Genomic DNA, 15,831 nt, shown 5'->3' with positions numbered 1-15,831 from the left:
TTTCTTGGCGCTCTCTGCCTTGCTCTCGCCGGCAGCGCACGCGGCGGTGCCGGCATGCCACCTAAATGTCCTGCTTGCGGTGCAGCCTTCGCAGGAAACCCCATCGTCACCTCTCTCACGGACCTCGCGCAGCTAGAGGAGCTCGGTCATGGCCTCTCCTGTAGCTTCTCTCACTCTCCCTCTTTGCCTTGTCGGAGGAGAAAAAGTCGCACAAGTCGATACGGTGGCGCTGGGGCGCAAGATTTAGAGACGGCCTGACGGAGAAGAAGATGGAGTAGTTGCTTTGAGATTCAGGAACCCACATGGCGTTCGATGGAATGGGTCGTTCCGAACGGAGCGAACGACCCAGTCATATAGAATTTTCTTCCCCAAACAGGTACTTCCTCTGTTCCACAATGTAGTGCTTTTTTTATCCACGTGCTTCAACTTTGACCGTAAATTTAATTACCAAGACCGATTGCGGCGGGAGCAAAAATTATATCAGTGAATTCGTATTTGAAAGAAGTTTTCAATTATATAATTTTTTCTCCCGCCGCAGTTGGTCTCGTTGATTAAATTTATAGTCAAAGTTGAACCTCGGAAAGCGCGGACACACTATATTTTGGAATGGAGGAAGTAGCACAAAAGTTTGTTTACAAAGAGCTCACATTGCATTTCCATTCGACTCACTCAGCATCCATACATGCATACACCAGGAGCAACCAACAGATGATATAACGCAAATATGTACTCCTTTCGTTTTAAATTACTCGTTGTATAAAGAAAAATCAAATAAAGGCAGTTTTGCAAGCGCTCCCAGTGTACGCCATGGGTATTTTTAAATTTCCAGCTTCATTATGTGATGAATAATCTCGGATTATAAGAAACTTCTGGTGGGGGGACGAAGATGACAGAAGGAAAACTCATTGGCTAGCTTGGGATAAACTCACAAAACCTAAAAGAGAGGGAGGCATGGGTTTCCAAGATCTTAGATTGTTTAATCAAGCTATCTTGCCTAAACAGGTTGGAGGTTGCTAGTGAATCCAGATTCTTTATGTGCTAAGGTTTTGAAGGCGAAATATTATCCTAATGGTCACATATTGGATACTGCTTTCCCGCAGGCTACCTCCGTGAATTGGCAAGGCATTGTGCACGGATTGGATCTGCTAAAAAAAGAGGTCATATGGAGAGTGGTCGATGAAAAAAATGTTAATATTTGGAGAGATAATTGGCTACCTAGAAATTCTGGCCTCAGAGTTTTAGTCAAAAAGAACCGCACTAGACTGAAATGGGTCTCTGAATTATTCATAAGCGGAACAAGAAGATGGGATGAAAATTTAATCAGGCACCTATTCTATAACCATGATGCTGAGGAGATCCTAAGGTTACGTATTCAGACTATAGGTGAGGGAGATCTAATTGCTTGGCACTATGAGAAGAATGGCATGTTCTCGGTTAAAAGTGCGTATAGACTGGTTTTAAACCTTCAGGATGGCAAGGGCGTGACAGGATCGTCTAGTTATGCTGCTGACAAGGAAAGAAGTGTGTGGGATGTTATTTGGAAAGCCAAAGTCCCGCAAAAAATAAGAATTTTTGCCTGGCGAGCTGCGTCTAACAGTTTGGCGACCCAGGTAAACAGAGTTATTCATCACCAAACGGTGTCAGGTATGTGTACTATATGTGGGATGGAGGATGAAAGTACTTTCCATGCCCTTGTGTCTTGCCCAAAGGTGCGTGCGTTTCGTTTTGCTATGAGAGAAGAGTGGAATATTCTTGCCGAGGAGCTTTTCAGATTTATGGGGCCGGACTGGATGTTTATTCTGCTTGATCAATTGGGGTCGCCAGAACGTGATCAAGTTTTATTCATGCTTTGGAGAGCTTGGCATCTCAGAAATGATATGATCTTCGGGAAGGGGAAAGAATCCTTACGTGCTTCTGTCACTTTTGTGGGAAATTACTGGAAATCTTTCACAAATGTCAAAAACTGTGAGCAAGTTGACTTAAGCATCAAAGGTAAGGGGGTGATTGATAATGGAAGGTACATCACACCAATCGCGAAGGCTCGTCGTAATTGGGAACCACCGGACCAAGGATATATTAAGATAAACGTTGATGCTAGTTTTGTGGAGAGCATGAGATCTGCCAGTATTGGGATAATTGCCACGAATCACCTTGGCGAAGTCCTGGTTTCCTCATGGGATTTTATCGGGTCGTGCACTTGTGTGGATGAAGCAGAATTTCGTGCGGCGCTTGCTGGGTTATATATTGGTATTACATTCCATAGTCCTGTTATTTTGGAGACTGACAGCGCAGCTGTTGCTTTTTCTTTGGCAAAAGATTCTTTTGACAGGTCTCCTTTTGTGGACCTGAAAAAGGAGGCGATGAGTGTCTCAAACCTCATTAAGGATTTCAAGATAGTGAAGATTGACAGGCAGGCAAATAGGGTGGCGCATGAGATTGCTAAATTTTGTTTTGATAGTAGGTCAGACGGTATTTTATGTAATAGTGTTCCGCCCTGCGTGGCTAGATTTGTAATGAACGATTGTAAGAATTTTGTTATTTCTGATTAATATATGGGTTTTTTTAAAAAGATAGTCGTCGTAGAAATGGATGTATCTATAACTAAAATACATCTAGATACATCCATACGTGCGACAAGTAATTTGAAACGGCGGGAGTAGTTCATATTGAAATATGTACAAAAAATATTATTTAGAAGCGGAGGGAGAAATGGAGAGAGAGAGAGAAAGATAGATTCTCTCGATCATTGAAGAAAACCTAGGTTAGATTCAGCTAATCCAGCAGCCTCCACATTCTATAACAGCTAGATCAATGCATGGTGATCAATTATTACTTCACTAATTGCCATGCATGTGCATGACACACATCCATCTAACCAACAATGTCAAGGTCAAGTTGCTATAGCCCACAGCCATTGTTTATTAAGTGCACCATGGATTGGAACTCTTGCATGCATGTATAAGTAGCTCCTCCACTCCACATACGAACTCCATCACCTCATCCCATCTGCTCCTATAGCCCACATCAAATCACACACTCTCTGGTACACATCGGCTAAATTCATTAAGAGCTAGCTTGAGAGGAGAGACAATGGCCGCAGCTTTCCTTAAGCTTTCTCTTGCGCTGGCATGCGTACTGCTGCTGTCGTCGGCGGCGTGCCATGGCCTGGAGGTGGGTTACTACAAGAAGACATGCCCCCGCGTGGAGGCCATCGTGAGGGACGAGGTTAAGAAGTTCGTCTACAAGAACGCCGGCATCGGCGCCGGCCTCATCCGCATGTTCTTCCACGACTGCTTCGTCCAAGGATGCGACGGCTCCGTCCTCCTGGACCCTACGCCGGCTAACCCGCAGCCCGAGAAGCTGAGCCCTCCCAATTTCCCCAGCCTCCGCGGCTTCGAGGTGATCGACGCGGCCAAGGACGCCGTCGAGAAGGCGTGCCCTGGAGTGGTCTCGTGCGCCGACATCGTCGCCTTCGCCGGCCGTGACGCAGCCTACTTCCTTAGCAAGATGAAGGTCAAGATCAACATGCCGGCCGGCCGCCTCGATGGCCGCGTTTCCAATTCCACGGAGGCCCTCGACAACCTGCCGCCACCATTCTTCAACCTCGACCAGCTCGTCGCCAGCTTCGCCGCTAAGGGCCTCAGCGCCGAGGACATGGTCGTGCTCTCCGGCGCCCACACCATCGGGGTCTCCCACTGCTCGTCCTTCGTCTCCGACCGCATCGCCGTCACCTCCGACATCAACGCAAGCTTCGCCAACTTCCTGAGGAGGAGGTGCCCCGCCAACCCGAGCACGGCCAACGACCCCACGGTGAACCAAGACGTGGTGACCCCCAACGCTCTCGATAACCAGTACTACAGGAATGTCCTCGCGCACAAGGTGCTGTTCACGTCCGACGCCGCCCTTCTTACGACGCCGGCGACGACGCAGATGGTGCGCGACAGTGCCAACATCCCCGGGCAGTGGGAGGCTAAGTTTAACATGGCCATGGTCAAGATGGGAGCGATCGATGTGAAGACTGGCAAGCAAGGCGAAATCAGGAGGAAGTGCAGGATCGTCAACCACTGATGATCGATCCATGAATCATCACGGTGTTGCGTTAATTCGTTTGTGCGCTTTAGTTTTGCACTGCGTGAGGTCATCTACTTGTGATTTTCGTTCAATTTTCATGCATGTACTGTAATTGGTTATTTTGACTGTTCAAATTCTTTGGCTGCTTATATTATTGGTGTTGAAGTTAACTTTGAGTGAGCTCTACTGATCTAAATTGGACATCTTAGATTGTTTCTCATCTTTAAGGGCCTCTTTGATTCGTAAGATTGTTTTAAGGGACTCACTATGGGTCAGTCGATTGAAAGTTAAACTTGAGTCAGTCGACTGAACCAAACTTGTTTCAACAAACGAAACTAGTTGATTGACTGGTTTGCTCTCTCTGCGAATCATGACCTACCTCAATCGCGCACAAAATAGCAAGGCGAGCTGGCCGGCCGGTGTCATGCGCGAAATTAATTTGTTTTCAAGGAACTTTGTACGCGCAGCACTAAGCAGTGCACACGTATACAAACAACATACGTACGTACATAACACTGCTAGCTAGCTACCTTCCGGCGAATCAATCCGTGATTTGGATGGTTAGAGGGACAGTGGTATCCTTAGCCCATCAGGGTTCAAGTCTTGGTGCTCACATTATTTTTGTATTTATTTCAGGAATTCCGGCGATGCGCTTTCAGTGAGAGGAGACCTTCCCGTCGACGACGACACGTCTACGGTGACTTCGTAAATTTCAAGATGACATGCCGGCCTGGTCTCTCGGAGATCTCTCGGAGATGCTAATAGGAGTAGGGTGTGCATGTGTGTATTCATTGAGATGAGTATATCCGCGTATGCATAAGCGCTTGCATCTGTACTGATGTTAAAAAAAAAAGCTAGCTACCTTCCTCTTCCTCACTTTTTTTCTTTCAGATCGAAGGACGGAACCTTCAAACGCATGCATGGATGCATCTCAAATATAATACACTACTATTTGCAAAACATATATTGTATATGTCAGTGCAAGTAGACGTATGCACATGCACTCCCTCCCATCGATCAATGGTAGCTAAATAAATGCATCTCAATCTAGTAACAATCCATGCATTTAGTCCGCCTCCGATGGCCGGCAAGGCCGGCGAGAGGGCTTCGGTTTTAGTTTTTTTTTCAATCTTGTTAGGGTTTGTGTCCTATTCAGGAAGGCGAGACGGCGGCGACTCCCTGAAGATGAAATAAAGGTCTCCCCGCCTAGCCACCGTTCCGGCGGTGCGTCTAGCATCGTTGGTGGGCGTGTGAAGGTGTGTCTCCGGCAGATCTATCTTTGGTGGATTTGCTTGGATCTCGTCGTCGTTCGTCTACGTTTGTATGTCTTCGGTTTGAATCCTTCCGATATCTACGTTCCCTAAAGATAGAATAAAGGTCTCCCCGCCTAGCCCCCGTTCCGGCGGTGCGTCTAGCATCGTTGGTGGGCGTGTGAAGGTGTGTCTCCGGCAGATCTATCTTTGGTGGATTTGCTCGGATCTCATCGTCGTTCGTCTACGTTCGTGTGTCTTCGATTTGAATCCTTTCGATCTACGTTATTTTTCATCGGCAGCGGTTGCTGTTCTGGGGTGCTGGTCCTATGGGGCCTTAGCACGGCGACTTCCCGACTGTCTACTACAATAAGTTGTGCCCAGCTCCGGCGATGGAGGGGCGATGACGGCGGCGCGCCTTCGGCTCGCTTCGGTGCTTGTAGTCATCGCTAAGTGGTCTCCGGATCTGGATGTAATTTTTATTTCTGGTGTTCGTTGTACTGCCATGATTGAAGATAAATAGATTGGAAGTTTTTCCGCAAAAAATAATAATATGCAATAATACACTATAATATTTGAAAGAAAATAAACTAAAACTAAACTAAATCAAAATAAGAATTGTTTTCTAAGAATGAATGAATGTGGCATTGGTACCCATTAATAAAAAAGAGGATGACAAAACTTTAAAATACTTGCACACAACCTTGCACTAAAATTGCACCTTATGTAATATGCAAAGAATAAGCATATAATTCTTCGGTTTTCATACTCTAGTATAATTTAAGAACATATCGTGTAGTACCTACATGTATACATTTTATAAGGATGAATGAATTAGTCACAATGGTGTTACCATCAAGAAAAAAAAGTAAAACAAATAATGGAATTTTTTGCATACAATTTACAAAAAAATTGTAGCTGTTTAATATGCAAGAATAAGCATATAATAGTGTAATTTCTGGGGAAAATCAATAATAAGGAATGAATTACTGGCATTAGTATGGCCATTAAAAAAGGAAAACTAAATATAAACTAGAACAAAATAAAAATAATAAACTTTTCTAAGGAAGAATGAATTAGTGCTATTTGTATTACCCACTAAGAAGAAAGAAAATGAAAAAAAAATTGCACAAAGATTGCGCTTTCTTTATAATATGTAAGAATAAGTGTATAATAGTGGAATTTCCATCAAGACGAATTTCCAGAGAAGGAATAGATTAATGGCATTGGTATTACTCTTAAAGAATAATGAAAATGAAATAAAAACTACTAATCAAAATAATGAATTTTGGTTTGGTTTGGTGATCATTGTGCTCTTGTTCCATTTCATCTTGTATAACCGCAATGTGATTGTGTCTATACTTGATAGTGGCCTTAGCATGAAATAATTTGATGTTTTCATCTGCAAGCTTAATCCATCTAATAGTTGCCTTGCTTTGAGTATGTATTTTGGTATGATAGAAGGTTAATTAAATGTAGTTTCAGAATATCTATTTATCGCAGGGATTTTGTGGCAAGACATATTGTTATGGATTTGGGAGACGCAAGAGGATGATCCATGACAAGTTCACACGAGATTTTTACCCATGTTAGGCCCTCTATAGAAAAGGTAACACTTTCCTTCTGTTGATGATAATCTGGGCTCGTATGAGGGATCTTAGTACACAAATCATACACAATGTTGGCATGTGACTCTGTACTCATGCCGCGCGTGGGTGCCCTAGCCTTGCCTTATATATGGCTGAGAAGGATGTGATCTTACAACGGCCGATCGACCAGGTCATGGTAATGACACATTGATCGTGCAATGTTACTACTAATTACGTGTGACATGATAATGCTCTATTAACTACTCCCTTAGAGATCTAAACGCTCTTATATTTCTTTTTACAAAGGGAGTATGTTGTATCGCTCGTCCCAATGGGCGTTGTTGGGAGCGCTCAGCCAAGTGGGCCGTCTAGAACGAACTTGGGTTTTTCAAGGCCTGCTAAGCTGTTTCCCTATCTTGGGCCTATCCCGGAGGGATTCAGCTGTCACTCTCTCCCATTTCAGTTTTTGTTGCTTAAAAAGATGTATTCTTCCAAGGTATCACACCCTCTCAACCGAAAGAGTATGTGTTAGTCTCCACTTTGATTTAATTAGAGGTTGTGTACTGAAGAATAAATAATTTGTTGGAGATGTGCGGCTGAGAGTAGTTAATTGCTTTTATTAGGGGTTAATTGCTGCCATTTAGGCCCTCACACGGTGTCACAGCTCATGGGCCGACCAACGAAGTAATCCAACGGGGTTGTAGCCTGCGAGTGAGTTGGCTCTACATAAGTCAAAGGCCAAATAGGCTGTACAAAAGTTTGTTTACAAGAGCTCACATTGCATTTCCATTCGACAGATCAGACAACACAAATTGTAAAGAAGACAGGAAAAAAGAGAGATGAATTCACTCGATTATTGAAGAAAACATAGAGTTAAATTAAGCTATAGGTCTAGCAGTCTCCATGTTCCATAACAGCTAGAGCAGTGCATGTTGATCAATTATTACTCCATTGCCATGCATGTGCACGACACACATCCATCTAACTAACAATGTCAAGTTGCTATCTTATCAAGTGCACCATGGATTGGAACTCTTGCATGCATGTATAAATAGCCCTCCACAGACAAACGACATTCCATCACCTCATCGATATCCCATCTGCTCCTATATAGCTCACATCAAATCACACGCTCTCTGGGCTATATTCATTAAGAGCTAGCTTGAGAAGAGAGACAATGGCCGCAGCTTCCCTTAAGCTTTCTGTTGCGCTGGCATGCGTACTGCTACTGTCGTCGGCGGCGTGCCATGGCCTGGAGGTGGGTTACTACAAGAAGACATGCCCCCGCGTGGAGGCCATTGTGAGGGACGAGGTGAAGAAGTTCGTCTACAAGAACGCCGGCATCGGCGCCGGCCTCATCCGCATGTTCTTCCACGACTGCTTCGTCCAGGGATGCGACGGCTCCGTCCTCCTGGACCCGACGCCGGCCAACCCGCAGCCGGAGAAGCTCAGCCCTCCCAACTTCCCCAGCCTCCGCGGCTTCGAGGTGATCGACGCTGCCAAGGACGCCGTCGAGAAGGCTTGCCCTGGCGTGGTCTCGTGCGCCGACATCGTTGCCTTCGCTGGCCGCGACGCAGCCTACTTCCTTAGCAAGATGAAGCTCAAGATCAACATGCCGGCGGGCCGCCTCGACGGCCGCGTTTCTAATTCCACGGAGGCCCTCGACAACCTGCCGCCACCACTCTTCAACCTCGACCAGCTCGTCGCCAGCTTCGCCGCTAAGGGCCTCAGCGCCGAGGACATGGTCGTGCTCTCCGGCGCCCACACCATCGGGGTCTCCCACTGCTCGTCCTTCGTCTCCGACCGCATCGCCGTCACCTCCGACATCGACGCTGGCTTCGCCAACTTCCTGAGGAGGAGGTGCCCTGCCAACCCGAGCACGGCCAACGACCCCACGGTGAACCAGGACGTGGTGACCCCCAATGCTCTCGATAACCAGTACTACAAGAACGTCCTCGCGCACAAGGTGCTGTTCACGTCCGACACCGCCCTACTTACAACGCCGGCGACGATACAGATGGTGCGCGACAGTGCCAACATCCCCGGGCAGTGGGAGGCCAAGTTTAGCAAGGCCATGGTCAAGATGGGAGCAATCGAAGTGAAGACCGGCAAGCAAGGCGAAATCAGGAGGAAGTGCAGGGTTGTCAACCACTGATCCATCCTTGAATCGTCACGGTGTTGCGTTAATTCGTTTGTGCGCTTCAGTTTTGCACCGCCTGAGGTCATCTACTTGTGATTTTCGTTCAATTTTCATGCATGTACTGTAATTGGTTGTTTTGACTGTTCAAATTCTTTGGCTGCTTATTGGTGCTACAGTTAACTTTGAGTGAGTTCTGCTGATTTAAATTGGACATCTTATATTGATTCCCATCGTTACTCTTTGATTCGTAAGATTATTTTAAGAGAGTGGGTTTTCAGCTCCCAAGTGCCCCTACACCCTTTATGAACAGTAAATTCAAAAAAAAATCTGAAACTTTGCAACATCAAATATGATCAAACTTTGTAAGTGCTTGCAAATTTTCATGTCCAAAAGTAAACATTCGAAGAGCTATACACAAGAAAAAGATTTCAGTGCTTGAAATTTTTATTACTTTTAACACTGAAATCTGAAACTCAAGTGTATACCTTTCTCTACATGATATATTGTTGAGAAAACTTGCACGAATGTACAAAGTTTAACCATATTTGACGTCGTAAAGTATTTGTTTTCTATTCTTTTGAATTTCCTGTTTATAGAGGGTGTAGGGACACTCAGGAGCTATCACATCTTTCTCTTATTTTAAACAACCCACAGAAGTAGGAATATATAAGAGTACATAAAGACCTTTCTAGCGGAAGTTTTGTGATTTGATTGAAACCAATTTTTTGTAATGAGTGATCTTTGTTTTTCATGCATGATACATATTTCGGTGTGAAATATCTGAAACTAGTTATTTAAAAAATGAGAAGCTGATTATTTCAAATTTGTGTATTGTGCTCTGTACATGCCCAGTGCAACCCCTAGTAGGTGCTAAAGTAAATATACATGTCATCACTGACTGGCATGGACATATCCAGTCATTATTGGCCGGTTTTCAGCCGGTCACAGATAAACATGTTATTACACACCCCGAGACATTGATTGGCCAAAAATCCGTCTGTGATGATATAGATTGGCCGGTCATTGTTGTTCAGATCTGTAGTAGTGCATGCAATTCTAAGAAGCCATTAAAAACTAAGAGTGGTTGTTCTAAAGACCACTAACATTCAACTAGAAGATGTCCCCCCCCCCCCCCCCCCCCCGTCCCGCATTGCCCTCCTCTGGCGACACGGGGCAACCCTAGCCACCGCTAGCCACCATCGCATACAACCCCGCCGCCGGACTCCCCCGTCATCCGCGGACGCCCCCCCCCCCCACCCCTCCTCACGCACCTCCGCCCCCTCCGCTTGCGACCCGGGGTTCCTCCCAGTCATTCTCGGCCCCCCTACCAGCTGTTGCTCGTGCCTGGCGGCCAGCGGCAGTCCCGACGCTCCTGGCCGTTGCCATGGGCGCCACCCCCTGTAGCTACACTCGTTCCAGTCCCGTTGGTGCTTGCTAGCCGTGGTTGGGGTTTGGGATCTGCAGTCGGTTGCGGGGCCGTTTGTGGCCTGCCTCCCATGCAGGCGGCCCTTCTCGTCTCTGGCGTCCCTCCCTCCCCGAGCCCTAGTGACGACTCTCGTGAGGAGGCGACAATGCGTCTGCGGTTGTGGCTCACATGGGGCCCCTCGCAGCGGGTCCCTGCTGGCGCTGTTCTGGTCCCGGCAGCCTCAGGCCCGTGTCTCTCCAGTGTCCTTCGCTATCGGCGTCCTCCACCGGCCAGCTCCGGCCTCGGCAACCGGGTAGATGCGCGTCTTCTAGCTCACCAGGCTCACCGGCATCCTGATTGTTAAGGCCACAATAGCTCGGATTTACGTCCCTCCAGTCCTAGCTTGCCGAAGTTGTTGGACGCTGTCGTGCCAAGACCCCCACGTGGTTAGCCCCGTCGCCCTCCCTACCATGTACGCCTCAAAGCCCCCCTTTGCCAGATCCAATGCTCGCGGGTTCGAAGGCGGTGCCACCCTATGGCAGGTGCAGCCCCGCCAACTCCCTGACTTGGTGATTCTGACTAGCGTTGGCCTCCCCATCTACGATTTTCGATTCAGCGGCTATAGGATCTCCCAGCTTCAGGCCAAGGGAGAGATCCCTGCTGAGCTCGCCGGTGCTAACAGCAACGACGCCCTCGGTTGTCGGTTTCCTCCTTGGAGGCGATGCCAAGGCCTTCAGCTGCACCCGTCTTCGAGCTAAGAGGACACTCCAGGTCCAGGTCACCTGAACCGGATAGTGACGAAGTCTCGACATCGTATTCCTTCTTGAAGGCACTATCTTGCGCGCTCAAAGTGTCCCCGATTTTGGCTCGGGAAATGTTGGAGTTCTTGTTGGTTTGACATCACCACTATTGGCTCGGGTTTGGTAGGTTTAGCTGTGATGTATCCTCTGTTCGGTCGGAGCATCCCTTGTCTCTCTGCTCCGAGCATCATGTTCACGCCTTCCCGCGTTCGTGTCATGTGTAGGTTTGGTACGTTTTGGCTCGGGTTTGGTAGGTTTTGGATCGGGCTATGTTGTACCACCTTATACTCATTCTACTTCTTCTATAAATGGAAAGATACGCAACTTTGCCTATTCGCAAAAAAAGTGATCGTTCTAAGTTTTCCTACGTGTAGGATCAAAAGTATGTCTAGAGGGGGGGGGGGTGATTAGACTACTTGACCAAATAAAAATCTAGCACTTTCCCAATTTTAGTTCTTGGCAGATTTTAGCTATCTTAGCATAAGTCAAGCAATCTTCACACAATTCAAGCAAGCATGCAAAAGAGTATATGAGCAGCGGAAAGTAAAGCATGCAACTTGCAAGAATGTAAAGGGAAGGGTTTGGAGGATTCAAACACAATTGGAGACACAAATGTTTTTTTCGTGGTTCCGATAGGTGGTGCTATCGTACATCCACGTTGATGGAGACTTCAACCCACGGAGGGTAACGGTTGCGCGAGTCCACGGAGGGCTCCACCCACGAAGGGTCCACGAAGAAGCAACCTTGTCTATTCCATCATGGCCGTCGCCCACGAAGGACTTGCCTCACTAGCGGTAGATCTTCACGAAGTAGGCAATCTCCTTGCCCTTACAAACTCCTTGGTTCAACTCCACAATCTTGTCGGAGACTCCCAAGTGACACCTAGCCAATCTAGGAGACACCACTCTCCAAGAAGTAACAAATGGTGTGTTGATGATGAACTCCTTGCTCTTGTGCTTCAAATGATAGTCTCCCTAACACTCAACTCTCTCTCACAGAATTTGGATTTGGTGAAAAGAAGATTTGAGTGGAAAGCTTGGGGAAGGCTAGAGATCAAGATTCATATGGTTGGAATGGAATATCTTGACCTCAACACAAGTGTAGGTGGTTCTCTCTCAGAAAATGTGTATTGAAAGTGTAGGTATGTTCTGATGGCTCTCTCCACGAATGAAGAGTGGGTGGAGGGGTATATATAGCCTCCACACAGAATCTAACCGTTACACACAATTTGCCAAACTCGGTGGGACCGAATGGTTAAACTCGGTCGGACCGATTCAGCAAACCTAGTGACCGTTAGAATTTTCGGTGGGACTGAGATGCAACTCGATAGGACCGATATGGTTAGGGTTAGGGCATAACGTAATCTCAGTGTGATCGATTACACAAACTCGGTGGGACCGATTTTGGTAATAAGCTAACCAGAGAGTTGGTCAGGTAAACTCGGTGGGACCGATTCGCTCATCTCGGTGAGACCGAAATGTTACAAAAGGGAAACAGAGAGTTTACATTGCAATCTCGGTGGGACCGATCACTCATCTCGGTAAGACCGAAACGTTACGAAGGGAAACAGAGAGATTACAATCCCATCTCGGTGAGACCAAGATCCCTATCGGTGAAACCGAATTGCTAGGGTTTGTGGCAGTGGCTATGACATTTGAAACTCGGTGGCGCCGGATATATAGAATCGGTGGGGCCGAGTTTGACTTTTGGTTTAGGTCATATGTGGATGTGAGAAGGTAGTTGAGGGTTTTGGAGCATATCACTAAGCACTTTGAGCAAGCAAGCCATTAAGCAACACCTCATCCCTCCTTGATAGTATTGACTTTTCCTATAGACTCAATGTGATCTTGGATCACTAAAATATAAAATGTAGAGTCTTGATCTTGAAGCTTGAACCAAACTTTTTGTCCTTAGAATTTTGAGGGATCCACTTTCCTCATCCATGCCATGCCATTCATTGAGCTTTTCCTGAAATATTAATCTTGGAATAATGTTAGCTCAATGAGCTATATGTTGTTAGGAATTACCAAAACCACCCGGGGATAGTTGCACTTTCACTACGTCTAGTTTTATCAAAATACCACTTTTTAAGAATCAAATCCATCACCAAGAACCAAATTTGCATATCATATGAGTATATGGTACAATTACACTCATTTAGTGCTTGCAAATGATGATTGGTAGGGCCCAAGTACATTCACCACTAACTGTCGTTCCCCTTCCCTCCCCTCCTCCACATGAATCACAATCATTGAAACAATCAATACTCCTACCTTATTGTTTCTTCATCTAGACAATCGGGGTTTTGTAATTTTGTTGCCACCCGCCCTCACTCATCATCACGTTAGCATTTTCTTTAATTTCTTTTTGAGAAACATGTGGGACAACAATAGTGTTTCTTTCTTTGGTATACATATGGACAGGCCACCGGCCAAAACAAGCGAATCCGTGCGGGAAAGGGGGCTAGGGCGCCATAGTGTAGTAGGTTGGCCGCAGTCAGTCAATCAGGAGCAGGGTTTTTAGTCTCGGCCGAGATTTTCGGAAACCAGTCAAAAACCGGCCTTCCTGTTAACAATCGACAAAAGTAAATACCGTCAATTTTTTTTTGGAATTTAATAATTTAGCTCATGTCAAATAGCGCTCGTATGGCTTGGGAGACACAAGTCATCCCTCACCTTGGTGGTAAGGTGCTTGTTGTTACTTAGGATGTGTTTGGTTTAAGGGACAAGCTAGGGTGGTTGTGGGTATCCCCAATCAGGTGGCTAGGGATAGCCCTTTTTTCCTGTTTGGTTGGGTGGGTGAGGTTAGCCCATCTTTTGTTTGGTTTGAAGGATGAAACATGGTGAGGATAGCCATGGAGTGTTTGGTTTGAGGGATAAACTCTCCTGCACCAGAAAATTAAATCAATCAATGAACTACACATGAGCAGAGACCACGCATCTATCAGCCCCTGCACGCACGGAACAGTAGCACACATCTAGCACACGCAGCCGTGCGCACGCGGACGAGCCGTTCAGACCCATGCACGCAGCCTTGCGCACGCATCAGTCATCGGCCACCCGCGCGTCCTGAAGCCCCTAGTCGCCGGACTTTAGGTCCATCTGCGCCGCCGCCAGGCTTGAGATCCAGCCGCGTGCGCGCCTGCTGAGGCCCCCAGCCGCCGCCAGCCTTGAGATCCAGCCGCGCCGTCGCCTCAAATCCTTGCCCGCATCGCCCGGGGACACCCTTCGCAACGGCCGGCCGGCACACGCGAGACGAAGTAGAGGAGATAGGGAACTAGTAGAGAAGGAACCCACCTCCCGCCGGCCTCTGTTATCTGCTACTCCCTCCGTTCGAAATTACTTGTCACAGAAATGGATGTATCTAGATGTATTTTAGTTTTAGATATATCCATTTTTGAGACAAGTAATTCCGAACGGAGGGAGTAGATGCGCCACCGCCGCTCACGGAAGAGAGAGACGAGCAATGGGGGAAAGTGAGGGTTTCGCGAGGTAAGCGGGAGCCAATCTAGCCGAAAAAACGTTTCGCGGGTGACCGCAACGATGCGCGCGCGGGGTGGTTGCCACCACCCGCTCGTTTTCCGCGGGTCAGGGCATCTTCAGCCGCGCCCCCAGGAAGGCCTCCCCAGGCGTTTTTTTTGCGCCAGCGCCGAAAAATCGGCTCAGTCGCGCCCCCAGGAGCCCGATTTTCGCCGGCTTGGGCCGAAAACAGCGCCGGCGGACTCAGGCCGAACCCGGCGCGCTGGGGGGCGCCCGGGGGCGCCGGGGCGAACTGTTTTGGCGTGAAACAGCCGCGGGCCTGCCGCGTCAGCGACTCTACCCTCTTCTTGGCCCTTCATCGTCCTCATCGCCTCGTTTCCCGCGACGAATCAATGCCAAAGCTGCCGCGCTGCCGCGCCGGTCAGCCTGCGCCATTGATGCCTCACGGGCGGCGCAGTGAAGACCGGATGACGCGCGTCCCTCGCCCTCCCTCGCCCGCCACGCGTACTCACGGGCGGCGCAGTGAAGACCGGGGAGGGATGCAGCAGGGACGGCGGAGGCGTCGGCGGGGGCGACGACGACGACGACGGTGGTGACTACACGCGGTTCTACCGCCTCCTCGGCATGTAGAACCGCGTGGGCGAGCGGCGAGGGAGACGGCGGGGGTAGCCCGCGGTAGTTTTTCCCTTTTTTTGTAAAGTATGTTTAAATTTAAACGAACTCGCCGATGTTTGCGTTAAATTTGAGTCATGTTTGCGCCGTATTTGACTTTTTTAAAATCCTGTGGGGGGCCGCAACTGGGGGGCATCACGCCCCCAGTGTGCGGTTTAGCGCCGGTGCGCCCCCAGGGGGCGATTTTTTGCTCCTCCTAAGGGGCCAACGGCTGGAGATACCCTCACCACATCCATGTTTTTGAGGAATATTCCGAGCATCTGGTTGACCCTGTCCTTCTTTGCCTCAGATTCAAACGGATGGTAGCCACCGAAAAAAAGGCTATCCCTGTCCCTGGGAGAATAGTCCTCAAACCAAACACATCCTTAGGGGATCGCAGTATCAAATATCTATATTTTTGAGAAAAAAAACAGCAGAGAGCTGGA

At 47.8% G+C, this 15,831-nt stretch overlaps 2 pseudogenes; both read left to right on the top strand.

The window, feature by feature from the left end:
• The first annotated feature begins 2,990 nt into the window (after positions 1–2,990).
• Positions 2,991–4,241, top strand: LOC125536428 (peroxidase 2 pseudogene; annotated as a pseudogene).
• A 3,763-nt stretch (positions 4,242–8,004) lies between these two features.
• Positions 8,005–9,212, top strand: LOC125536418 (peroxidase 2 pseudogene; annotated as a pseudogene).
• Positions 9,213–15,831: the final 6,619 nt, after the last annotated feature.

This window comes from Triticum urartu, chromosome 1A, assembly GCF_056163025.1.
Source record: "Triticum urartu cultivar PI428250 chromosome 1A, HENAU_Tu73, whole genome shotgun sequence".
NCBI classification, from domain to species: domain Eukaryota; kingdom Viridiplantae; phylum Streptophyta; class Magnoliopsida; order Poales; family Poaceae; genus Triticum; species Triticum urartu.
The sequence above is the reverse complement of the archived record's forward strand: the minus strand, read 5'-3'. Positions and strand labels throughout refer to the sequence as shown.